Genomic DNA, 27,454 nt, shown 5'->3' with positions numbered 1-27,454 from the left:
CACACACACACACACACACACACACCCCTATTCAGATGGAATTAATTAATGCTAATTTATTATTTTTATTCTTGAAAGCTTTATTTATATTAGCACTATACAGGGAAAGTAATAATAGTGGCTAGAGAAACGATGATGATGATGATGATGATGAAAAAGAAGAAAGAACCAAGATAATAACATACAGATCAGGATAGATAAATAAGGGAAAATTCCAACATTCATATATTTACTCTGCTTTTTTTGGTACCCCCTCCAACTGTGGCAAGTAATACACATCTCAATTAACACCCTCTGCATGTGTGTGGCTTTAACCGAGTTAGGTCTCCCATGATTGCACTTTGATTTTCTTAAAGTTTTTGCTTAAATGGTGGGTGTTTGTAAAAGACGAGAAACACTTTATTAGCTAAAGAGTAAAGATAAAGGAACTTGACCATCTACAAAATGATAACCTAAAAGAGTACTGATATAGCTACCTATGGATACCTTTAATTCCCTTTAAAAAGTTGCATCTTTTGAAAGATCTTTTTCTAAAAAAATCTCAAAAAGACTAGGATGAACGGAATGTTACAGTCAAACTTCCGGTACTCAGAATGTGCAGACCATTAAGAGGTCTTGTAATATGTGACCCCGTTCATTCTAGATCCAAGAGTTTATTGGGCAGCACCACATGCAAAAACCACGAAGGAAAGATTTATCTGGAGAAAAGTAGAACACAACAGTAACATACAAATAAATAAAAGTGACAAAAACACAAACAGCAAAAACTGTAATTGAATAAAGATGTATGTATTTACCCCAGGGTGAAAAGCAGAACACACAAAGGTTTGAGAGGGTGATGGAGAGGTGGGAGATAATAACATACAGATTAGGATAGATAAATAAGGGAAAATTCCAACATTCATATAGTTACTCTGCTTTTTTTTGGTACCCCCTCTATCCTAAACCTAAAACCTAAGTGTCTGAGCATTAGTTACATAATTATTTTCCTAAATTACACTTAGGTAGAAATTTTATAAAAACAAAACAAAAGCAGGAAAGGTGCAGTGGCTCATGCATATAATTCCTGCATTTTGAGAAGCGGAGGCAGGAGGATCACTTGAGCCCAGGAGTTTGAGACCAGCCTGGGAAACATAGTGAGACACTGTTTCTACATTAAATTTTTTAAAAATTAGCCAGGCATGGTGACATGTGCCTTTTGTCCTAGCTACTCTGGAAGCTGAGGTGGAAGGATTGCTTGAACCCAGGAGTTCAATGCTGCAGTAAGCCATGATCATGCCACTGCATGCCAGCCTGTGCAACAGAGCGACCCTGTCTCTAAACAAAGAACCCAGATAAGAGCAATGACAAACAACTGCTTCCATCTCTGAAAACGGAAAGATAACTTTTAAGAGAACTCTGAGTGTGCAGTACTCTACCTCTTATTGAGCAGAGAATGGACTCAGAATTAGCGAGAAAAAATATAGAAGAAAATATAAATCAGGATAAAAAGAAAAATGTTCACTCAGCCACTTTGCAACGGGAGAAGGTATTCATATAGGTTTGAGTTTGAATCCTGGATCTGCTCTCCCATATGTTAGCTGTGTGATCCTGGACAAGTTATTTAACTTCTATATGTCTCACTTCTATCATTTGTTTATCTTGGACAATTACAGTACATTGTATCTACCTTATAGATTGTTGGGAGCTTTAAATGACTAAAATGTATTTAAAGTCCTATGGGAAGAGCCTGGTACACAGTAGGGGTGCAATGACTGGCAGGTATCAGCATACATTCCCTGTGCTGAAGTGAGCAGAGGAGAGTACAGCTGAAACCTAAATAACTTTAACAGTGTTTAAAATTGGAGGTTGTTTGACTAATTTCTTTGGTACAACCATATGCATGGGATTCAATGAAATAAACATTGATTGGGCCCCTTACTTACCTCAACTGCCCTGTAAATGGGGTGATACATTTGCCTTTTCATATCCTAGTTGGATTTATCCCATAAAGATAACCAAATGAGAAAAGACACTTGCCCAGTCCTCAGCAAGGCCCAAAGCTCAAGGACTTTCTATTTCCTGAAAATAATCTTTTTTTTTTTTTTCCAAAAAAGGCAAGTCCATTGTCTGTGAAATTCTATCACAACTGACACATTAGAGCAATCAAATCCTGCTCACTATCTATCAGATTGACAATAATGTTAAAGTAACTTGTCTCAGCTCAGAAAATGCTTTGAAAGTCTATCTCACACTAATGATCAAAAACTGTTCTGGTGAATGCTCTTTTTCAATAACAGCTGATCAGAAACTCAAAACAGACAATAAAATCTAAGTCATCTCACACATCTCACTAAAATGAGTACTGACATGGACATATTTCCTAGTCTTGACTACACGGATAATTCTGAAATAGTTGAAAATGGAAAATCTATTAGATGTGGCTTTAAAGTAAGTTTTATTACAGTAAAAATTGCCTTTGTTCTCAAAAGGGATCCGGGACAAAGGGGAGTCTAGTAATGGGAAGCAGGGGTTTTCTTCCCATAAATAAACTTCCTGAGGACAGGGGTTCTGTCTCTCCTATCTCCACTAGAGCCCCAGTACTTAAAATAGTGTCTGGTATAAAGCAGGTTCTTGAAAAATGATTACTGATTGCCCAGGCATGGTGGCACATGCCTGTAGTTCCAGTTACCTGGAAGGCTGAGATGGGAGGACTACTGGAGCCCAAGAGTTCAAGGTTGCAGTGAGCTACAATTGTACACTGCATTCTAGCCTGGATCCCACAGTGAGACCCTATCCCTAAAAAATAAAAAAGAAAGAAAGGAAAAATTTACTGAGTGATTTGAAGGAAGAAAGTAAAAAGACTTGCCTGTTGTCTCATGAACTGTTGAAGGGATCTGGCGAAAGGTTCTGAGGGTAAACTGTGCTATGGCAAAATCACCTGGAAAATTTCTGACTTTCAAACTGCTGCAAATGCTCAGTTATAAAAGCTAATAGCCCCAAAAACATGTCTGATGAAAGAAGCCAGACATAACAAAGTCATATATTGTATGATTACATTTATATAAAATGTCCAGAACAGATGTATCTGTGGAGATGAATGAGACTGGTAGCTGCCAGGGCCTGGGGGTGGGCAAGGAGGAATGGGACGCAACGGCTTAACAGGCATGCGGTTTCCTTTTGGGGTGATGATAATGTTTGGAAGTAGAAGTGGTGGCTGCACCACATTGTGAATGTACCAAATGCCACAGAACTGCTCACTTTCAAATGATTAACTTTATGTGAATTAAGGGGAAAGCCACTGAATAAACGAAAAGAAAATCATTTGTAACCTTAGAAAGGACAGGTGCTAGAGGCCAGTGCACGAGGAAACAAGTACAGGGTGTGCTAGAAAGTAGCCTTAAAAAGTTCCAGTTCTCTGGTAAAATTTCACTTGAAATTAGGAGTGTGGCCCTATCAGGTGCTGTTCACCACCTTGCTTGTCCTAGCACCAGTCCTGGAACAGAAGTGGAGAAATCACAGAAGTCATAGAATGTACAGGAAACTCTTTAATTGTTCTAACACCTCTCTCCTCAAAGTACCGTAGCCCATCTTAATTCTACATAACACCCCCACCCCGAAAAAAACATTCTATTTAACACTTTTAAATTCGATTTTGTGTGTAAAGAGTAAGTTGCAGAGACCTTAGGTGTTCTATAAACAGGGTGATTGTCAAGTTGTAGAAAGGAATTCCAAGAAGAAAGAATGATACAAAAAAAAAATAAGCATTTCTTTTCTTCCCTCTATTACTGTAATGTCAGTTTCACTGGAGGGGCTGCCACACCGAAGAGCTATTTTGATTAAGAAGGAAAAAATGCTCATCATCACTGGTTGTTAGAGAAATGCAAATCAAAACCACATTGAGAAACCATCTCATGCCAGTTAGAACGGTGATCATTAAAAAATCTGGAGACAACAGATGCTGGAGAGGATGTAGAGAAATAGAAACAATTTTATACTGTTGGTAGGAGTGTAAATTAGTTCAACCATTGTGGAAGACCATGTGGCGATTCCTCAAGGATCTAGAAATGGATATTTCATTTGACCCAGCAATCCCATTAGTGGATATATATCCAAAGGATTATAAATCATTCTATTATAAAGACACATGCACACATATGTTCATTGTGGCACTGTTTACAATAGCAAAGACCTGAAACCAACCCAAATGCCCATTGATGATAGACTGGACAAGGAAAATGTGGCACATACACACCATGGAATACTATGCAGCCATAAAAAATGATGAGTTTGTGTCCTTTGTAGGGATATGGATGAATCTGGAAACCATCATTCTCAGCAAACTGACACAAGAACAGAAAAATCAAACACCACATATTCTCACTCACAGCCAGGTATTGAACAATGAGAACACATGGACACAGAGAGGGAACATCACACACTAGGGTCTGTTGTGGGGAGGATGGGGAGGGACAGCAAGGGTGTGGAGGTTGGGGAGAGATAACATGGGAAGAAATGCCAGATACAGGTGACGGGGGGATGGAGGCAGCAAACTACCTTGCCATGTATGTACCTATGCAACATGTATGATCTGTACATGTATCTGCATGATCTATACATATATCCCAGAACCTGAAGTACAATTTAAAAAAAGCTATGGTATGATAGTATTCAGTCTTTGTCCCAGGTCTCTGGCACAGAGCCCCTAAAGCTCTCGGAATTTCCTAAGTGATAAAATAACTGTTGTTATTCATAATAGCTCCTTTAGATCACAACTGAGTTTATGCTAATGAGAAAATTTAGGGTAGGGTCCTGAGATAGCCTCAGGTTAGGGGTGGTCACCAGAAAGACAAAGTGATTAGAGGACTGGAACTTTCAGTTCCACCTAAGGACCTCTGGGAAGGAGAGCAGTAGAGCCAGAAATGAAAACTGTAACCACTCTAGAACAAAGAGATTTGATGAGCTTCCAGGTTGCAGAACACCTAGAGATACTAGGTGGTTAGTGTACCTGGAGAAACTTGAAAACTCTGCCCACACCCTTACCCTGTGCAATTTCTTTTACATCTGGCTGTTCCTGGGTTGTATCTTTAAATAAACTGGTAATGTTAGTAAAGTGTTTCCTTAAGCTCTTTGAGCAATTCTAGCAAATTATAACTAGAAGAACCTAAGGAGGGGTTGTGGGGATTTATAGCCTGTGGGTCAGAAGGATGGGAACTTGTGTGACTAACATCTGAAGTGAAGGCAGTCTTGTGGGACTGAGCCCTTTCACATGTGGGATCTTATACTAACTCCAAACAGATAGTGTCAAAGTTGAATTAAACAGTAAGACACCAGCTCATGTCTGGAGAGTAGACAGTTGCTTGGTGTAAAAACAACCCACACATTTGCTGTCACTGTGTGTGCATGGAATCTTTTAAGTGTGTATAGAGAGACTTTTTATAGAGAAGCAATATATTTGTGCCAATAAATTAAAGAATTAGATACTGTCATAATTTCTAAATAATTCTCAGATGCAATAACTTCAGTGTTGATAGTATTATAGGTAGGTGGCAACAGATGAATGCCTTGCATCAAGCTATGTTTTTCTTAAACAAGGTAATTCTTGTGCAAATCATTATTCATAGTTAAGCATCTACTGTAGAAAAAAGTTACTTTTCCACCCAACTCTGAATGTTTTACTAGAAGTAACTAGAAAAATAATCTACTTTTCACACTGGCAAATAAATTATCTTGACTGTTGCTTTACATGTGAACATACTGAAATTTTTTTACACTCAGAAGAAATTGAATAGGAAAATTGGTTTATTTTTTTCTTCTCAGTCTTTATATTCTGTGTTTCCCTGAAATTTCCCCCCAGAGTTTCATGAAAGCACCTAAATTTAGGATTGTTTAAAAATGAATTTTTTAAAAATGTAGGAAGAATTTTTCAAATAAAAAGAATTTCTCTTTCTTACCTCTTTAGTATTACATAGAACTGAAACAAATAAAAAGAAAGTTCAAGAGAAAAATAACATCAATGAAGTTGTGAAAATCTCAACTGCAATGAAATGGTGATATTTTCTTCATTCTACCACATGGTCAATCTGTTTGAATGACAATGACAGAAGCACATGGAAAGTTGCATACATTCTTTTCCCCCAGTGATAACATCTTGTTCCATTTTTTTTCCCTGACATTGCTCAGGAATTGACATAGAATGTGAGTTTTGTACCCCTGGATATAATTTTTGCCTCACTTTTGCCTTAGGGAAAAGTATACCCTTCTCCCTCCTTTATGATAATAACCTTACATTAATAAAAACTTACATTTTTTAAAACCTATAATGCATATTGGTAGAAGAGAGGAGGTGAATAGTCATGAAAACAAGTGAAATTTTCTAACATACAAACTTTTCTGTGAGATAGACTTAAGGTCCTAACTTTCAGACTCAGTTTTGAGAACACAAGGTGCTTGGCATGATACTGAGGTAGCTGAATATGCAAGAACAGCTTTGCCAACATGTGGGTTTACCTAAGAAGCCTTATATCAAATAACAGAGTTCACTCATGTGCCCTTTACAGTTCTGATATAAGGCTTTTCAAGTAAAAAAGCAACTATCCACTCTCCAGACATGAGCTGGGTATGTTACTATTTAATACAACTTTGACACTATCTATCTGGAGTTAGTATCAGATCCCATACATGAGAGGTCTCAGTCTCACATGACTGCCTTCACTTCAGATGCCAATCACGCAAGTCCCCATCCTTCTGACCCACAGTTATAGTTGTAACCAAACCATGGGTACATATTTTATTTATTGAGAGCATTTTGTGTCTTCTTTTTCAATGAGGACACATTGGGAGCCAACACTATAACATTACTGTTCTTGTTTGCTCCTCTCAGATAAATAGAGTATGATTTTTGTTTTTGTTTCTTGAGACTGAATCTCACTCTGTCACCCAGACTGGAGTGCAGTGGCGCAATCTCGGCTCACTGAAACCTCTACCTCCCGGGTTCAAATGATTCTACTGCCTCAGCATCCCCAGTAGCTGAGATTACACGTGTGTGCCACCACGTCTGGCTAACTTTTTATATCTTTAGTAGAGATGGGGTTTCACCATGTTAGCCAGGCTAGTCTCAAACTCCTGACCTCCTGATCCACCCGCCTCACCTCCCAAACTGCTGGGATTACAGGTGTGAGCCACCGTGCTCCGATTTTTGTTGTTGTTGTTGTTGTTTTTAATAATTGGATGATTATAACTTATCATTCAAAGAAGAAAAAATAAAATGTTGGTCAGTTTGGATTAGCAAATTAAGAATGACCAAAAATGGCACACATTATCTTAGTTTCTTTTTCATCTTAACTAGTCCAGTCAAGGAAATTGTCTTGCTTTCCTCATGCTTATCATCTGATTAGTCCAGTGTTTAAGCTAATTAATAGGCAGGTCAGCTATAATTCATTTTCTTAAGATGGTTTAACCCTTATTGTACATCTGATTTTATTTCATTTAACATATCTTTGCTTTAATAGCCTTTCATAAAGATAACTGTTTTTAGACTCAGGGGAGACAAAAGAGTCTCAGAATTGCTAGAACACCTCTGTTGAGTCCCCTCCATAAGCATGGCTGGGAAGTTCACAGGTTATACTTGATGCTCGAAAGGTTGCTTAAAATTTCAGGATGAATTTTCCTAGAAGGCAATACATGTTTTTGAAGTAAGTTTCCAAGAGATTTTATACTCTGATTCCTATGCTAGAGTCTCTAAACATGTTAAAAACATAGGCTCCCTTAGGGGATTTTCTTTTTACGATCTCAAGGGAAGCACCCTTAGGATCCTAAGATCCAATTAAATTTAAGAACTAAATCTTGACTGGAATAGAAGTTCTCATCCTGGGCTCTTACACAGGCTTTCAAGAGTTTTAAATGTCAGGACCTTAATTCAAACTGTAGCCCAAATCAAAGATTCCCAAATCAAAGAAATGTACATTTCAATCTAGAGAAAAATAATTTCATAATATGAATTCCTTTTGTAAATTAAAAAAAAAGGAGCATTAGGGAATTGGGGTCATTTTAATCCCCTAAAAGCCTTTGCAAAAAATAACCAAAGTAGCTACAAGTCCCAAACTCTAGGATATGGGTCCTTGAGTTAGCAACTAAGAGGCTATGACTGAGTTTATAGTACAGGCACTGACACTGTACTATATAGTGCAGTATAGATGCAAGACACTGACCTGCTAGTGAAGCTAATTACCTGGGCCATGCCTGCTGAATTACCTCTCCAGGCACTGGACAATGGTAGCACTTGCGAATATCTCTGCTTTCCTTGCATTCAGTGAAGAGTGCAGGATACTTTGCACTACATAAAGCTTGGATGGTGTTTTCTCTTAATAAATAGCAAGTAACCAGGCAAATAAAATACCAGGTAACCTCTACCTTTTACCAAATCAACAATATTTCTTAAAGGCCTATTCTGCAAGACATTTTCCTGGCAAATGTCATAGCTGCGATTACTGAGCATAAGAAATGCTTGGATAAATGGAGATCCTTTATGTTTACCTGTAGATAGTTTCCATCCTAAGCTGACAAAGACTATTTTTTTCTCTAAGATTGAAGTTCCCCCTGACCCATCCCCACCAAATTAATCATTTTCCTTCGTTATTTGGTAAAGCCACTAGATGAGCTGTGTGTGACTCCATAAACTTTAGGAACTCATTTATTATGTTGCCTGATCAGACCTTGCATTTATTTACACAGTGTACCCATAAAACCCAGCTTTCATTAGTGCTGGGGAGGAACAGCCCTGCTCCTTTTTCTGGGGAAGGTGAAGCTGGAGAAGATAATTAACCATGAAACAATAAGGAGGCTTGCTGGGTAAGCAGTAGTGTGAAAACAGTTACTCCTCACAAAAGAGGGGAAATTAGCTTGCTGGATAAAAAAGGAAGTGTCAGATTGAAGACTGAAAGGCCTGCCAACAGAAGTAGATAGCTCTATGCATCATTAATGAAATTTTTTAACACTTAAACGCCACAGCTGTCCACATTTAAATGCATGTAAATGCCATGTGTTTCCAGAGATTAATATGCAAGTTAAAATATTTCTTTCCCTTAAACTTCTAGCTGTTGTATCTGTCTATTTTATTTCACCTACCTTCTAAGAATAAAAATGCGCCAGGATTCTCAGCTTTATGTCCTCATTTCCAAAGCCCACGTACACTGAGCATCTTAGAGATGGGCAGCATGCTCATTATATTTTAACAAACACATTATTTTACATTCATAATACCAATATTTTAGTAAACAAAAAGTTTGTTTTGATTTTGCTGCTTCACAGAGTGAAGACTTATGATGTGCGTTTCCTTTCAAAACTTCCTCCTAGAGCATTAGTGCTCCCTGAAGCAGCCCCATTTTGGCAGAAATTCAGTTCTGTGCAGTGCCAAAAGAAATAGAATAAACAAACACTGCTCCATGCAGCTGGCGAGATAATTTACATATTACTGCACACCAAACATGAAGACCTGAATATGGATTAGAGCTACGGTGATGACACAAATGTCATATAGATAAAGAGAAACAAAATTCAACACATCGTTGTTTATTTTACCACTGCTACTGTATGAGTGCTGCTCAGAAAGAAAAAAAAATGGAGGAATTGCTTTTTGAAAATTGGACTCCCTACCATATTTGAAGTGGGTTCTTTCAGACCGTAAAACAAGAAAAGAAAGGAGCAAAAAGCACGGATTATTTTGGATCTCTTAATATTCTCTGCTATTGCTTTGTGAGTTAAAACAATTTTAATGTGCATCAATTTGGATAAGGTGAGTTAGTAATCTTACAGGAATAACAATAGCCTTTAAAATACAAAAACACCTGAATTCCTACCTAGCATTTTCTCCACCCCTGATAATTTCAGGTGAACAGTAGCTCTTTAATTGAGAATGAGGTCGTTTGTTAGGGAGGTGGAGTAGGCAATATGGGCCCATAAAAGTTCCTTCAGGAAACACCAACCAGTAGACAGGAATTGTCTTAGAGTGCTCAGCTAATGTGTCTTCTCTCTTCATCCCTGCATGTGCAGATTTATGCAAATCAACTGACCCTTTCTGACCTCAGCTAGATGTATAGGTGTCCTCGGAAAGAAGGGATATCCCTCTGGATATTTATTGCTGTAACTCGTTTCTAATTCTTGGGGGTGACAAGAGTTAAGAAAGTAACATAAATAATAAGGGTAATGATAGGGTGAGGCATAAAGAGAATGTGAGATGTTTTAGTCCACACCAAATTAAAAATTCTTTAACCTGCTTTGGACAAAGTTGACTTTTCTATAAATGCAAAATTGTTCTTGAAATATGGTTATTTTGGCAGCTTCTAGACCTTTAATCATTATGACCACTCTCTTTCTTAAGTGTAAAAATGAAGGGCTAAGTCAGGATCACGTAGGTGAATCTAGTTATGTATCATTAAAGTTTAATAGTTAAGAAATTTTAGAAAACAAACCATGTGAGAAGGTTCAAGGGAGTTGGTGTTATTTCACCAGGTGAGTAAAAGGCTACTTCTTTTCTACAGTATTTGAAAAGTTGTTGGACAGGAGGAGTTCATTATTTCTACAACTCTAAACTCAAGAAATGGGATGATACTGCCACAAGAAAAAATAGGTAAGATACACAAGAAGAATCTGTTACTAAAAAGGCAATTTAATACTCTCAGAGAGTCTCATGAAACTTTCTGAAAAACTTATCACTAGACATTTTTCAAAACAGAAACAGAAGAGACAACAAAATATATTTAGGATAACTTCACACACACACACGTTTTTTCTTTGAGATGTAGTCTTGCTCTGCCGCCCAGTCTTGGAGTGTAGTGGGGCCACCTTGGCTCACCACAACCTCTGCCTTCTAGGTTCAAGTGAGTCTCCCACCTCAGCCTCCCAAGTAGCTGGGGTTACAGGTGTGAGCCACCATGCCCAGCCAATAAATATTTTTTGAATAATGAATGAATACATAAATGTGGTTTCTACTGCTCTTAGCCAAATCTCTCAAAATTTAATCTTAAACTCCTTTAAAGATTTCTCCGGTAACCCAGACCTCAGTGATTTCCAGCTTACTTGATTCTTACACTAGAGATAGAATCATACAGTTTAGCACTTGCATTCATTTATTCCTTCAACAAATGTTCACTGAGTTTTTTTGTGTGTGTAGGGGGACAGGGTTTTGCTCTGTTTCCCAGACTGGAGTGTAGTGGCACAATCTTGGCTCACTGCAACCTCTGCCTCCCGGGCTCAAGCAATCCTCCCACCTCAGCCTTCTGAGTAGCTGGGACCACAGACATCTGCACCAGTGCCCCCGGTTAATTTTTGTATTTTTATTAGAGAAAGAGTTTTGCCATTTGACTAAGGCTGGTCTCTAATTCCTGGCCTCAAGCCATCAACCTGCCTCAGCCTCCCAAAGTGCTAGAATTACAGGTGTGAGCCACTGCCCTGGGCCTCACTGAATATTTATTACAAAGCACTGCCAAGCTCTGAGCAGATATAAAGGTGAATCAAGCAGACTCACCTCTCAAGTATCTTATAGTTTTGTATTTAGCTTTGTAATTGGTGCTGTCATTTTTATCCCAGACATAGTTTGGAATAATTATTGTCTCATGTATGTCAATATTATCTTGCAAGTTCCTTGAGTGTGAAGCTCATGTCCAGGTCTATTTCTGTGTAGGCAAATCCCAGAACAATGATGAGCATATAGCAGGTACTCAAACGGTACTTCTTGATTATCTGCCTGCAGGTTCAGTTCCTTCCAATCCATGGAAACATACAACGAACCATCCTTGCAAATAGATTAAATATTAAGAATCCAATACTTGCATAATCAGCAGTAATACATTAATAGTACAAAGGCTATAGTAAGAATAGTTAATCAATACTAAAATAGCTTTCAGACCTTGGGCCCATGGGTTTGCTTATACTATAGTATTTTGCACTGCTACTCTCCTCTGTGCAATAATTAGCTTTTTCAATATTGATATTTCAATGTTAACTCCCTGGATGACTAAACATACCATTTTTTTGATATTTTTTTGATATCCATTTATAAGTTAAAAATTCACAAACACAATTCAAGGGAAACAACAGACCTAAAATATTAGACCTAAATAAAAAAGAAAATTAGAATAAATCTGATCTTCCTATAGTGGGATAAGAAAATTATTTGACCCCAGTGGCATTTCCACTTAAATGTTTTCTTTTCAATCAAAATTTGAATGTGACTACTGCTTCATGATCAGGGGTGATACTGAGGCTTAATATCTATTATTTCTAAACCAATGCTTCTCAACCTTTTTCAAATCATAACACATAGAAAATGCTACTATACATTTGCATAATGGGAAGGAAGGAAGTTGTTCACTGCAGAAGGCAAATAGCCTATAGTTCTTCCAGGTCTCCCCTTCCCCACCCATCTATCTATCTTACATGCAGGATAACGATTTCAATATTTTAGCCCACATCTAAATGATTCATGGCATATGGCTGGGCAACTCTGCATAAGTAGAGGATTCTTTGGTTGGTAAAACCACAAATATATGAGAAGATGAAGGGGTAGTTCAATGAAGGCTAAATAGATGACAGACTGAGAGGAAGAAAAACTAAATAAGTAGACAAAAGCAAGTTATTACAAACTTTTCAGACTTTATTCATTCAATAAATATTCAACATATTTATTAAATACCAGGCATTGAGTAAAATAGATATGAACTCAGTAGGTCAGATTAGAACTTGTGATAAAATACAAGAGGAAGATCTAATCTATTCTGGGAGGCCAGGTAAAGTTTGCATGAGGAAGTGGCTTTGAGCTGGGATAATAAGAATTTTCCTGGAAGGAACTCAGGTGATGGAGGCAGAAAGAAGAAGGCTCTAGGCAGGAGGGAGCATGTTGCATTTGAGGGCCTGACAGCAGGCAGAGAGTCGGGCCTGCAATGGGAAAGGGTATGTTCCTGAAGAAGAAGGCAAGATGGGATGATCGGATTGTGTTTTTAAAAGATTACATAGGCTTCAGTGTAGAGAACAGCTGGAAGAGGGTAAAAGTTGATGTGGGGAAGGCAATATTACAGAGTACAGGTAAGTGGCACAGTTAAGTGGTACTGATAAGAATAGGAAGAACAACAACTAACATTTATTGGATACTTTCTTTGTACTAAGCAATAGCCTAAGCAAGATATTAACTCATTTGTGAGAGATTCTGGTAGGTTGGGCTAAGGTGGTGACACTGCAGTTAGAGAAAAGCAGATGGATTTATGAGCTCTTTAGAAAGTAAAACGAATCAGACCCTTTAATGGACTAGATGGACTGATAATGAGTGAGGTGTCAAGGATGACCCATGATCTTGGGAAAGATTGAAGAGATTGTGCTGTCTTTCCTTGAGAGCTAGAATAATGGAGAAGAATCAGTTTGTCAAGGAAGATTGGGAGTTTTATTTTTGACAAACTGAGTTTGAAATGCCTTTAGGAAATCTCAGTAGAGCTGTGGAGCTGTATTATGTGTTTAGAGCTCAGATGAGCCGTTCTTGAAGTTATGGGCATGGGTGAGATTGCCTAGAGAGAAAGAATAGAATGAAAAGAGCATCTAGACTTGAAAGCTTGGTAGAGAAAGATGAACAGAGAAAACAGAAAGATCAATGTAAACAAGAGAAATCTGAGATTTGACCTCTAAGAAGTATCTACAAAAAAAAATAAGAGTAGTCAGAGAGAAATTTGGGAAAAGGAGGTATTTGAGTTGGACTCTGGGGGTTTGGTAGGATTTTTAGGAGAACTTTTCTTCTATAAAATAATGCATTTTTAAATTCTGTAGGTATTTGTTTTAACTTAGCAAAATATAAAGGAGAAAATAAAAATCATTCTTTATAACCCAGAGATAACACCTGTAAATATTTGATGCCTCACTATGCATACATGACATGATCAGCATTACATGCATACCCTGTTTTTCATTCTTTGTGCATCACAAATTTTGTGTGTGTGTGTGTGTGTGTGTTTTCTTTATAGAGATGTTTCTTTATAGAGATGTTAGGAGTCTCCAACTCCTAACCTCAGGTGATATGACCAACTTAGCCTCCCAAAGTGCTGGGATTACAGGTAATGATCCACCATGCCTTGCCACAATAGTTCTTAATTCATAGCATATTTCTTTAAAAACATTGTTTTAAAGACAGAGTCTCACTCTGTTGCCCAGGCTGGAGTGCAGTGGCACAATCTTGGCTCATTGCAGCCTCTGCCTCCCGGGTTCAAGCAATTTTCGTGCCTCAGCCTCCTGAGTAGTTGGGATTACAGGCACACACCACCAAGCCTGGCAAATTTTTGTATTTTTGTAGAAATGGGGTTTCACCATATTGGCCAGGCTGGTCTCGAACTCCTGACCTCGAGTGATCGGCCTGCCTCATCCTCCCAAAGTACTGGAATTACAGGTATGAGCCACTGTGCCCAGTCTTCATAAAATATTTCTAAGAAATATGATTTTTAAGGATGTAAAATACTTTTAAAGGCTTACTTAAAACCCATATTGTTAGAAATTCATATTATTTCAATTCTTTTTGGTTTTGTAAATAAAGCATAATGGATAACTTTATATGCATTGCTCAGTTTATTTTCTGAGGGCAAATTTAATAAAAATAAATACTAGGCCAAAGGGTGTGAACACTTTTCAGGATACTGATAAATAGCTAAAGATTATGTGAGTTTGCAACCAACTCTCACCTCTCTAACACTGAAATCTGTCTTTAATTTTCCCTCTTTTTAATGAGTAAAAAAATAGCAAATGACAAACTGCTACTTTGTATTTCTTTCACCATTATATGGATTGGATGTTTATTCATAGGTTTAGTAACCATTTATATTTATTACTTTGTGAATCACTTGGTAATATCTTTTGCCTGTTTCTGAAATACTTAGAACCAACTGGATTGATAGGCAAAAGATTTATATAGTCATAGTGGGACCATACTATGGAGGTTTGGAGGGATATGAACTTTCATTTACAAACAAAATGAAACTAAAACATATCATTGCTGAGTGGTATTAAATAATTACAATAAATAAAAAATACCAAAACTGAAATGCAGAGAAAAAAGTAATAAAAAAGAATAAAACATCCCAAGAACAGTGGGACAATTTCTAAAGATATAACATATGTATATTTGGAATACCAGAAAGTGAAGAAAGAATGGAGTAGAATATTTAAAGTGAAATGGTTGACAGTATTTAAAATCTAATGACTGACAAATCATAGAACCAGGAAGCAGGATAAATACCAAAATATCTATGATTACACAAATCATATACAAACTGTAGAAAATGAAAGACAAAGAGAAAATCCGAAAAGATGTCAGAGCATGAAAAACTATATCCATAGAGTAGCAAGGATAAGAATTACAGTGGGCTTCTCATCAGAAGTCATTCAAGCAAGAAGAGAGTAAAGTGAAATATTTAAAGTGTTTTAAGAAAAAAATCGCCAACCTATAATTCCAAATCTAGAAAATTCTTCTTTAAAGTGAAGGATAAATAAATACTTTCTCAGACAAATAAAAACTTGGGTGAATTTATTGCAGAGCAGTATACTAAAAATAGTTATTTAGGGATATGAAAATAATATAGGTAAGAAACCTGGATCAACATAAAGAAAAAGCCTCAGAGAAGGAATAAATAAAGGAAAAATGAAATCTTTCAGTTTTCTTATTCTCAATTGATCTAAAAGAAAACTGTTTAATGTAATAGCAGTAACAATGTACTGGGTGATCAGGCCATATATAAATAAAATGAATGACAGCAATATTGTAAGAAATGGAAGGGAGGAATTGAGAATATGCTGTTTTAAGTTACCTGCACTATACATGTGAAGCAGTATAGTACTGTTTGAAGGTAAACTTGGATTTGTTTAAAATGTATACAGCAAACTCTAGGATAACCTCTAAAATTTTTTTTAAAAAGAAGTATAATTGATACATTGAAAGAGGAAACAAAATGAAATGATATAAAATACTCATTTAAAATTAAGAAAATCAGAAAAAGAGGGAAAAAAGAAACAAAGAACAAATGCAATGAATAATCATAGTTATGAATATGATAGATATTAATTCAACAATATTAATAATCACTTTAAATATGAGGGGTCTAAATAATACAATTAAAATATAGAGATTGTCAGAGTAGACAAAAGGATAAGACCCAACTATATGCTCTCTACACACACTCACTATTCATTTATTTATTTATTTATGAGACAGGATGTCACTCTATTGCCCAGGCTGGCATGTAGTGGTACAATCATGGCTCACTGTAGCCTTGACTTCATGGGCTCAAGTGATCCTCCCACTTCTGCCTGCTGAGTAGCTGGGACCACAGGTATGCACCACCATGCCCAGCTAATTTTTTCTTTTCTTTTTTTTTTCTTTTTTGCATAGATGGGTTTTGCTATGTTGCCCAGGTTGGTCTCGAACTCCTGAGCTCAAGCAATCTGGCTGCTTTGGCCTTCCAAAATGCTGGGATTACAGGCATGAGCCATACCACCTGGTCCACAAACCCATTTTAAATACAAAGACTCTGCTATGTTAAAAGTAAAGAGATGAAGAAAAAGATATCATGCTAACACTAATGAAAATGAAGCTAGAGTATTTACATTAATTTCAGAAAAATCAGATTCAAAACAAGAAAAATTATCAGGGATAATGAAGAGAATGACACAATAATATATGAGTCAATTCTCTAAGAAGACATACAATTCTAAACATGTATGTACCTAACAATGGAACATATCAAAATATGTAAAGCAAAAATTGAAAGAACTGCAATGAGAAACAGAACATTCATTATTATTGCTGAATATTTCTTTTTTCTTTTTTTTGAGAGAGGGTCTCACTCTGCTACCCAGGCTGGACTGCAATGATGGGATCTCAGTTCACTGCAATCTCTGCCTACTAGGCTCGAGCAATCCTCCCACCTTGGCCTTCTGAGTAGCTGGGACTACAGGTGTGCACCACCATGCCTGACAAATTTTTGTGTATATGTGTGTGTGTGTGTGTGTGTGTATATATATATATATATATATATATATATATATATATACATATACATATGTATTTATATGTAATACATACACACATATATATTGATATATGTGTATGTGTCTATATACACACACATAAAAAATATATACACAATATATATATACATATTGTGTATATATATTTTTATGTGTCTGTATACATATATATTGTGTATATATATTTTTATGTGTGTGTATATATACACGTATATTATATATATACATGTATATATATATATTTATATATATATATATATATATATATATATATATATATATATATATTTGGTAGAGACAGGGTTTTGCCATGTTGCCCATGCTTGAACTCCTGGACTCAAGCCGTCTGCTCACCTCGGCCTCCTAAAGTGCTGGGATTACAAGCATGAGCCACCACACCTAGCCTCCTATTGTGAGATATTTTTCTTTCTTTCTTTCTTCTTTTTTTTTTTTAAGATGGAGTTTTGCTCTTGTTGCCCAGGCTGGAGTGCAATGGCATGATCTTGGCTCACTACAACCTCCACCTCCTGAGTTCAAGTGATTCTCCTGCCTCAGTCTCCAGAGTAACTGGGACTATAGGCATGCACCACCACGCCTGGCTAATTTTGTAGTTTAGGTAGAGATGTGGTTTCTCCATGTTGGTCAGACTAATCTTGAACTCCTGACCTCAGGTAATCTTCCCATCTCTACCTCCCAAAGTGCTGGGATTACAGGCCTAACCCTATTGTTGGATATTTCAACACTCCCCTTTTGGTAAGTGATAGATCAGGCAGACAGAAAACTGAATGGCATTATCACTCAACTTGATTTAACTGACATTTCTAGAATACTTCAACAACAGCAGAATACAAACATTTTTCTCAAGCTCATATTGAACATTCACCAAGACATACTATAACCTGGGCCACAAAATACACTTTAACAAATTTAAAAGAATAGAAATCATACAATGAATGCTCTCAGACCATAATGAAATTAAACTAGAAATCATTAACAGAAAAGTAGCTAAAAATTTCCCAAATATTGAGAAATAAACAACATATTACTAAATAACACGAGTTGAAGTCTTGATAAAAAATCTAAAATATTTTGAACTAAATAAAAATGAAAATATAACTTATCAAGATTGATGGGATGCAACAAAAGTAGTGCTTAGAGGGAAACTTATAGCATTAAGTGCACGTATTTGAAAAGAAGAGAAATTTAAAATTAATAATCCAATCTCCCACCTTAGGAAACTGAGAAAGAAAAGCAATTTAAGCCTAAACGAAGCAGAAGAAAAAAAAATATTAAAAATAAGAGCATAAAAGTCAATGAAATGGAAAACAAGAGAACAGCCGGGAAAATCAACTATATCAGCCAGTACTGAAAAGGATGTGTCCAGAATTAATTCAACTGGTTTAGCTTTGGCCTACTCTTGCTGAAAAGGAGGAGAGCAAGGATAATGGTGATGCCTACCATGAAATCCATCACTTAAGATAGGATTTCCTCCTCTATTCACTTCTCTGTCATTTGTTCCTATGTTTACTAAGCAAAAATTCTTCATTGCTTATGATCCCAGACAGTGTATTATTTCTAGGCAATTATAAATATAAATAAGACTTAGTTGCTACAATAACATAACTAAACTAACAATAGCAATTAACATTCATTGACTGTGGCAGCAGCTGTTCAAAACACTTTTTACATATTAATTAATTTAAACCTCCCATTACCTATGAAATAGGTATTTTTTTTTCTTCCAACTTTTATTTTAGGTTCAGAAAGTACATGTGGGTTTGTTACACTGGTAAATTGCATGTTGCAGGATTTTGGTGTACAGATTATTTCATCATTCAGGTAATAAGCACAGTACCTGATAGGTAGTTTTTAAATTCTATCCTCTTTCTGCCCTCCACCCTCAGGTAGGCCCCAGTGTCTGTTGTTTTTTTCTTGCATCCTTGTGTACTCAATGTTTAGCTTCCACTTACAAGTAAGAATATTGTGGTATTTGGTTTTCTGTTCCTGTGTTAATCCATGTAGAATCATAGCCTCCAGCTCCTTCATGTTGCTGCAAAGGACATTATCTCATTATTTTTTTATGACTGCATAGTATTCCATGGTATATATGTATCACATTTTCTTTATCCAGTCTATTGTTGATGGGCATTCAGGTTGATTCCATGTCTGCTATTGTGAATACTTCTGTGGTGAACACATATACGCATCTTTACAGTAGTATGATTTGGGAATATACCCAGTAATGGGATTGCTGGGTCAAATGGTAGCTCTGAGCTCAAAGTTCTTTAAGAAATCTCCAAACTGCTTTCCATAGTGGCTGAACTAACTTACATTCCCACCAGCAGTGTATAAACATTACCTTTTCTCTGCAACCTTGCCAGCATCTGTTATTTTTTTGACTTTTTAAGAATAGCCATTCTGACTGGCGTGAAATGGCATCTCATTGTGGTTTTGATTTGCATTTCTCTAAAAGCTAATAATATTGAACATTTTTTTCATATCTTTGTTGGCTACATACATGCTTTCTTTTGAGAAGTATCTGTTAATGTCCTTTCGCCCATTTTTTTAAAGGGGGGTTGTTTGTTATTTTGTTTTTGATTTGTTTAAGTTCCTTCTAGATTCTTGATATTAGACCTTTGTCAGATGCATAGTTTGCAAATCTTTCCTCCAATTCTGTAGGTTGTTTGCTTTGATAGTTTTTTGTTTTTTGCTTTTTTTCACCGTGCAGCATTGTAATTTAATTTGGTTCCATTTTGTCAATTTTTGGTTTTAGTGTCTCACCTACATATCTTTATGAAGCCCTATGTCCAAAGTGGCATTTATTATGCTTTCTTCTAGGGTTATTCTTTTCTTCTTCAACTTTTAAGTTCACAGGTACATGTGTAGGATGTGCAGGTACCTACAAAGGTAAACACGTGCCATGGTAGTTTGCTGTACAGATCATTCCGTCACCTAGGTATTAAGCCCTGCAACATTAGCTATTCATCCTGATGCTCTCTTTCTCACCTTACCACCCTCTGAAAGGTCCCAGTGTGTGTTGCTGCCCCCATATGTGTCCATGTGTTCACATCATTTAGCCATTCATTTCCCACTTGCAAGTGAGAACATGGAATATTTGCTTTTCTGTTCCTGCATTAGTTTGCTAAGGAGCTTTCAACTACATCCACAGTATTCTATGGTATATACGTACCATGTATTCTTTATCTAGTCTATCCCTGATGGGCATTAAGGTTGATTCCATGTCTTTGCTGCTGTGAATAGTGCTACAATGAATATACACATGCATGTATCTTTGTACATTCCTTTGGGTATACACCCAGTAATGGGATTGCTAGGTCAAATTGTATTTCTGCCTCTAGGTCTTTGAGGAATTGCCACACTGTCCTCCAGTGTTTGAACTAATTTACACTCCCACCAACAGTGTAAAAGTGTTCCTTTTTCTCTGCAACCTCACCAGCATCTATTGTTTTTTGATTTTTAGTAATAGTCATCCTGACTGGCATGAGATGGTATCGTGTTGTGGTTTTAATTTGCATTTCTCTAATGATCAGTGATGTTGAGCTTTTTTTAATGTTTGTTCACATGTATGTCTTCTTTTGAGACATGTTCTTGGCTTGCTTTGTAAGGGGGTTGTTTGATTTTTCTTGTAACTTTAAGTTCCTTATAGACTCTGGATATTAGACCTTCATCAGATAGATAGATAGAAAAAAATTTTCTCCCATTCTGTAGGTTGTCTGTTCATGCTGATGACAGTTTATTTTGCTGTGCAGAAGCTCTCTGGTTTAATTAGATCCCATTTGTGAATTTTTTCTTTAGTTGCAATTGCTTTCAGTGTTTTCATCATGAAATCATTACCCATGGTTATGTCCTGAATGGTATTGCCTAGATTTTCTTCTAGAGTTTTTTTATAGTTTTGGATTTTACATTTAAGTCTTTAATCCATCTTGAGTTAATTTTTGTACATGGTGTAAAAATGGGGTTCATTTTCAATTATCTGTGTATGGCTAGCCAGCTTTCCCAGCACCATTTACTAAACAGGGAGTCCTTTCCCCACTGCTTATTTTTGTCAGGTTTGTCTAAGAGTAGATGGTTGTAGGTGTGAGGTCTTATTCCTGAATTCTCTATTCTGCTCCATTTATCTATCTGTCTGTTCTTGTACCAGTACCATGCATGCTGTTTTGGTTACCGTAGACTTGCAATATAGTTTAAAGTCAGGTAACATGATGCCCCCAGCTTTGTTCCATTTGCTTAGGATTGTCTTGGTTATTCGGTCTCTTTTTTTGGTTCCATATGAATTTTTAAATAGTTTTAATTCCAATTCTGTGAAGGATGTAAATAGTAGTTTAATGAGAATAGCATTGAATCTATAAATTACTTTGGGCAGCATGGCCATTTTCATGATATTGATTCTTTATATCCATGAGCATGGAATGTTTCTCCATTTGTTTGTGTCCTCTCTGATTTCTTTGAGCAGTGGTTTGTAGATTTCCTTGAAGAGGTCTTTTACTAACCTTTGCTATACTAGATATTTTATTCTTCTTGCAATAATTGTGACGGGGAGTACATCCATGATTTGTCTATCTACTTAGCTGTTGTTAGTGTATAGAAATGCTAGCAATTTTTGTATCCTGAGACTTTGCAGAAGTTGCTTATCAGTTTATGGAGCTTTTGAGCTGAGATGATGGGGTTTACTAGATATAGGATCATGTCATCTACAAACAAAGATAATTTGACTTCCTCTCTTCCTATTTGAATGCCCTTTATTTCTTCCTCTTAACTGACTGTGCTGGCCAGAACTTCCAGTACCATGTTGAATAGGAGTGGTGAGAGAGGGCATCCTTGTCTTGTGCTGGTTTTCAACAAAAGCTGAATGCTTCCAGCTTTTGCCCATTCAGTATAATATTCATTTGTCATAAATGACTCTTATTATTTTAAGGTACATTCCTTTAATCCATAGTTTATTGACAGTTTTTAACATGAAGGTATGCTGAATTTTATCAAAGGTCTTTTCTGTATCTATTGGGATAATCATGTGGATTTTTGTCTTTAGTTTTGTTTATGTGATGAATCACATTTATTGATTTGCATGTGTTGAACCAACCTTGCATCTTGGGGATGAAGCTGTCTTGATTGCATTGAATACGTTTTTTGATGGGGGGCTGGCTTCAGTTTGCCAGTAGTTTATTGAGGATTTTGACATCTATGTTCATTAAGGATATTGGTCTGAAGTTTTCTTTTTTTGTTGCATCTCTGACAGGTTTTGGTATCAGGATAATGCTAGCCTCATAGAATGAGTTAGGGAGAAGTCCCCTGTTTTCAATTTTTTTGGAATAGTTTCAGCAGAAATTATACCAGCTCTTCTTTGTACCTTTGATAGTATTCATCTGTGAATCCAACTGGCCCTGGGCTTTTTTTGGTTGGTGGGCTATTTATTACTGCTTCAATTTCAAAAATCATTATTGTTCTATTCAGGGATTCAATTTATTCCTGGTTCAGTCTTGTAAGGGTGGATTTGTCCAGGAATGTATCCATTTCTTCTAGATTTCTAGTTTATGTGCATAAAGGTGTTTATAGTATTTTCTAATGGTTGCATTTCTGTGGGGTCAGTGGTAATATGCCCCTTATCATTTCTGACTGTGTGTATTTGATTCTTTTCTCTTTTCTTCTTTATTAGTTTAGCTAGTGGTCTATTTTATCAATTTTTTCAAAAAATTAGCTCCTGGATTCATTGATTTTTTTAAGGGGTTTCCATGTCTTTATCTCCTTCAGTTCAGCTCTGATCTTTGTCATTTCTTGTCTTCTGCTAGCTTTGGGGTTTGTTCTTGGTTCTCTAGTTCTTTCAGTTGAAATGCTTGGTTATTACCTTGAAATCTTTCTAGCTTTTTGATTTGGGCATTTAGTGCTAGAAATCTCCCTCTTAACACTGCTTTAGCATCCCAGAGAGTCTGGTATGTTGTCATTTTGTTCTCATTAGTTTCAAAGAATTTTTTGTTTGTTTGCTTAAGATACAGTCTCATTCTTTTGCCGAGATTGGAATGCAGCCACATAATCTCAACTCACTGCAACCTCTGCCTGCTGGGTTCAAGAGATTCTCTTGCATCAGCCTCTTAAAGAGGATTACATATGTGTACCACCATGCACAGCTAATTTTTATATCTTTAGTAGAGATGAGTTTTCACCATGTTGTCCAGGCTGGTCTGAACTCCTGGTCTCAAATGACCCTTCCACCTCGGCCTCCCAAAGTGCTGGGATTACAGCTGTGAGCCACTGTGCCCAGCTAGCAAATAACTTCTTGATTTCGGCCTTAATTTCATTATTTACCACAAGGTCATTCAGGAACACGTTGTTCAATTTCCATGTAGATGTGTGGTTTTGAGTGAACTTCATAATTTGATTGTGCTGAGGTCTGATAGACTGTTGTGATTTCAGTTCTTCTACATTTGCTGAGGAATATTTTATCTCTGATCCTGTGATCAATTTCAGAGTAAGTGCCATGTGGCAATGAGAATGTATATTCTATTATATTGGGGTGGAAAGTTCTGTAGATATCTATCAGGTCCACTTGACCCAGAGCTGAGTTCAGGTCTTGAATATCTTTGCTAATTTTCTGTCTCAATGATCTGTCTAGTATTGTCAGCGGGGTGTTAAAGTCTCCCACTATTATTGTCTGGGAGTTTTTAAGTCTCTTTGTAGGGCTCCAAGATCTTGCTTTATGAATTTGGGTGCTTCTGTATTGGGAGTATACATATTTAGGATAGCTTTTTATTTTTTAATTGAATTGAACCCTTTACCATTATGTAATGCCTTTGTCTTTTCAAATCTTTGTTGGCTTAAACTCTGTTTTGTCAGAAACTAGAACTGCAATCCTTGCTTTTTTCTGTTTCCCATTTGCTTGATAGATTTTCCTCTATCCCTTTATTTTGAACCTATGTGTATTTTTGCATGTGAGATAGGTTTCTTGAAGACAGCATACTGACGAGTCTTGGCTCTTTATCCAGTTTGCCATTCTGTCTTTTAAATTGGGGCATTTAGCCCATTTACATTTAGGGTTAGTACTGTTATATGTGAATTTGATCCTGTCATCATGCTGCTAGCCAGTTATTTGGCAGACTTGTTTATGTAGTTGCTTCCTAGTGTCACTGGTCTATGTAATTCAGTGTGCTTTTGTAATGGCTGGTAACATTTTTTCCTTTCCATAGTTAGTGCTTCCTTCAAGATCTTTTGCAAGACAAGCCTGGTGGTGATGAATTCCATCAGCATTTGCTTGTCTGAAAAGAATCTTATTTCTTCTTTGCTTATAAAGCTTAGTTTGGCCAGATATGAAATTCTGGGTTTAAAATTCTTTTCTTAAACCACATGATTGTCTCAATAGATGTACAAAAGGCCTTTGATAAAGACCACTTCATGCTAAAAATACTCAATTATCTAGGTAGTGATGGAACATATCTCAAAATAAGAGCTATTTATGACAAACCCATAGCCAATATCATGCTGAATGGACAAAAGCTGGAAGCATTCCCTTTGAAAACTGGCAGAAGACAAAGATGCCTTTTCTCATGATTCTTATTCAACATAGTATTGGAAGTTCTGGCCATGGCAATCAGTCAAGAGAAAGAAATAAAGTGTATTCTAATAGGAGGAGAGGAAGTCAAATTGTCTCTGTTTGCAGATGGCATGATTGTATATTTAGAAAACTGCACTGTCTCAGCCCCAAAACTCCTTAAGCTGATAAGCAACTTCAGCAAAGTCTCAGGATACAAAATCAATGTGCAAAAATTACAAGCATCCCTATACCAATAATAGACAAACAGAGAGCCAAATCATGAGAGAACGCCCATTCACATCTGCTACAAAGAAAATAAAATATCTAGGAATACAATTTACAAGGGACATGAAGGACCTCTTAAGGAGAACTACAAAGCACTGCTCAAGGAAATAAGACAGTACACAAACAAATGGAAAAACATTCCATACTCATATATAGGAAAAGTCAGTACTGTGAATGCCCAAAGTAATTTACACATTCAACACTATTCTCATCAAGCTACCATTTAATTTCTTCAGGGAACTAGAAAAAACTACTCTAAATTTCATATTGAACCAAAAAAGAGCCTATAGATCCCAGACAATCCTAAGCAAAAAGAACAAAGCTGGAGGCATTGTTCTACCTGACTTCAAACTATACTACAAGGCTACAGTACCTAAAACAGCATGGCACTGGTACCAAAACAGATATATGGACCAATAGAAGAGAAAAGAGACCTCAGAAATAACAGCACACATCTACAACTCTCTGATCTTTGACAAATCTGACAAAAACAAGCAATGGGGAAATGATTCCCTAGTTAATAAATGGTGCTGGGAAAACTGGCTAGCCATATGCAGAAAACTAAAACTAGACCTCTTCCTTACACCTTATACAAAAATTAACTCAAGATGGATTAAAGACTTAAACATAAAACCTAAAATGATAAAAACACTAGAAGAAAACTGAGGCAATACCATTCAGGACATAGGTATGGGCAACAAAAAAAGCAACTGTAACAAAAGCCAAAATTGACAAATGGGATCTAATTAAACTAAGAGCTTCTGCACAGCAAAAGAAATTATCATCAGACAATCTACAGAATGGGAGAAAATTTTTGCTATCTATCCATCTGGTAAAAGTCTAATATCCAGAGTCTACAAGGAACTTAAATTTATAAGAAAAAAATCCCATAAAAAGTGAATGATGGATATGAACAAATACTTCTCAAAAGAAGATATTTTTGAGAACAACAAACATATGAAAAAAAGTTCATCACTTGTCACTAGAAAAATGCAAATCAAAACCACAATGAGATACCATCTGATACCAGTTAGAATGGCAGTCACTAAAAAGTCAGGAAACAACAGATACTAGAGAGGATGTGGAGAAATAGGAACAGTTTTACACTGTGGGAGTGTAAATAGTGTAAATTAGTTCAACCATTGTGGAAGACAGTGTGGTGATTCCTCAAGGATCTAGAAGCAGAAATACCATTTGACCCAGCAATCCCATTTCTGGGTATATACCCAAAGGATTATAAATCATTCTGCTATAAAGACACAAGCACACTTATGTTTCCTGCAGCACTATTCACAATAGCAAAGACTTGGAACCAACCCAAATGCCCATCAATGATAGACTGGATAAAGAAAATGTGGCACATAAACACCATGGAATACTATGCAGCCACAAAAATGATATGTTCATATCCTTTGCAGGGACATGGATGAAGCTGAAAACCATCATTCTCAGCAGACCAACACAGGAACAGAAAACCAAAAACCACATGTTCTCACTCATAAGGGGGTGTTGAACAATGAGAACAAATGGACACATGGAGGGGAACATCACATACTGGGGCCTGGCAGGGAGTGGGGCACAAGGGGATGGAGAGCATTAGGACAAATACCTAATGATTCAGGGCTTAAAACCTAGATGACAGATCAATGAGTGCAGCAAACCACCATGGCACATGTATACCTATGTAAAAAACATGCATGTTCTGCACATGTATCCCAGAACTTAAAGTATAATAGGCTGGGAGCGGTGGCTCATGCCTTTAATCCAAGGCCAAGGTGGGCATATCACAAGATCAGGAGTCCAACACCAACCTGACCAACATGGTGAAACCCCATCTCTAACTAAAATACAAAAAAATTAGCTGGGCGTGGCAGTGTGTGCCTGTAATCCCAGGTACTCAGGAGGCTGAGGCAGGAAGATTGCTTGAACCTAGGAGGCAGAGGTTGCAGTGAGCCAAGATCGCACCACTGCACTCCAGCCTGGTGAAAAAGCAAGACTCCATCTCAAAATATATATATAAATATAATAAATTAATTAATTAAAAAAATTCTTTTCTTTAAGAATGTTGAATATTAGCCCCCAATCTCTTCTGGCTTGTAGGGTTTTTGCTGAGAGAGCCACTGGTAGTCTGATGGGTTTCCCTTTGTAAGTGACCTGGCCTTTCTCTCTGGTTGTCCTTAATGTTTTTTCTTTCATTTTGACCTTGAAGAATCTGAAGATTATGTGTCTTGGGGTTGATATTCTTTTGGAGTATCTTACTGGGGTTCTCTGCATTCCTTGAATTTGAACTTTGGCCTGTCTTGCTAGGTTGGGGAAGTTCTCCTGGATGATATCCTGTGGCATGTTTTCCAACTTGGTTCCATTCTCCCTGTCTCTTTCAGGTAACATCAGTTCAGGCTCTTTACATAATCTCAAATTTCTTGGAGATTTTGTTCATTCCTTTTCCTTCTTTTTCTTTATTCTTGTCTGCCTGTATTATTTCAGAAAGATAGTCTTCAAGTTCTGAGATCTTTCCTCCACATGGTCTATTGTGCTATTGATACTTGTGATTGCATTGTGAAGTTATCATGTTGTGTTTTTCAGCTCCATTAGGTC

At 36.7% G+C, this 27,454-nt stretch overlaps 1 protein-coding gene across 5 annotated transcripts in view; it reads right to left on the bottom strand.

Annotated features, from left to right (window-relative positions):
• AKAP6 (A-kinase anchoring protein 6) overlaps window positions 1–27,454 on the bottom strand; it is a 549,073-nt gene that overhangs the window by 15,525 nt on the left and 506,094 nt on the right. The window lies entirely within an intron of this gene.

This window comes from Callithrix jacchus, chromosome 8 (genome assembly GCF_049354715.1).
Source record: "Callithrix jacchus isolate 240 chromosome 8, calJac240_pri, whole genome shotgun sequence".
NCBI classification, from domain to species: Eukaryota; Metazoa; Chordata; class Mammalia; order Primates; family Cebidae; genus Callithrix; species Callithrix jacchus.
The sequence above is the reverse complement of the archived record's forward strand: the minus strand, read 5'-3'. Positions and strand labels throughout refer to the sequence as shown.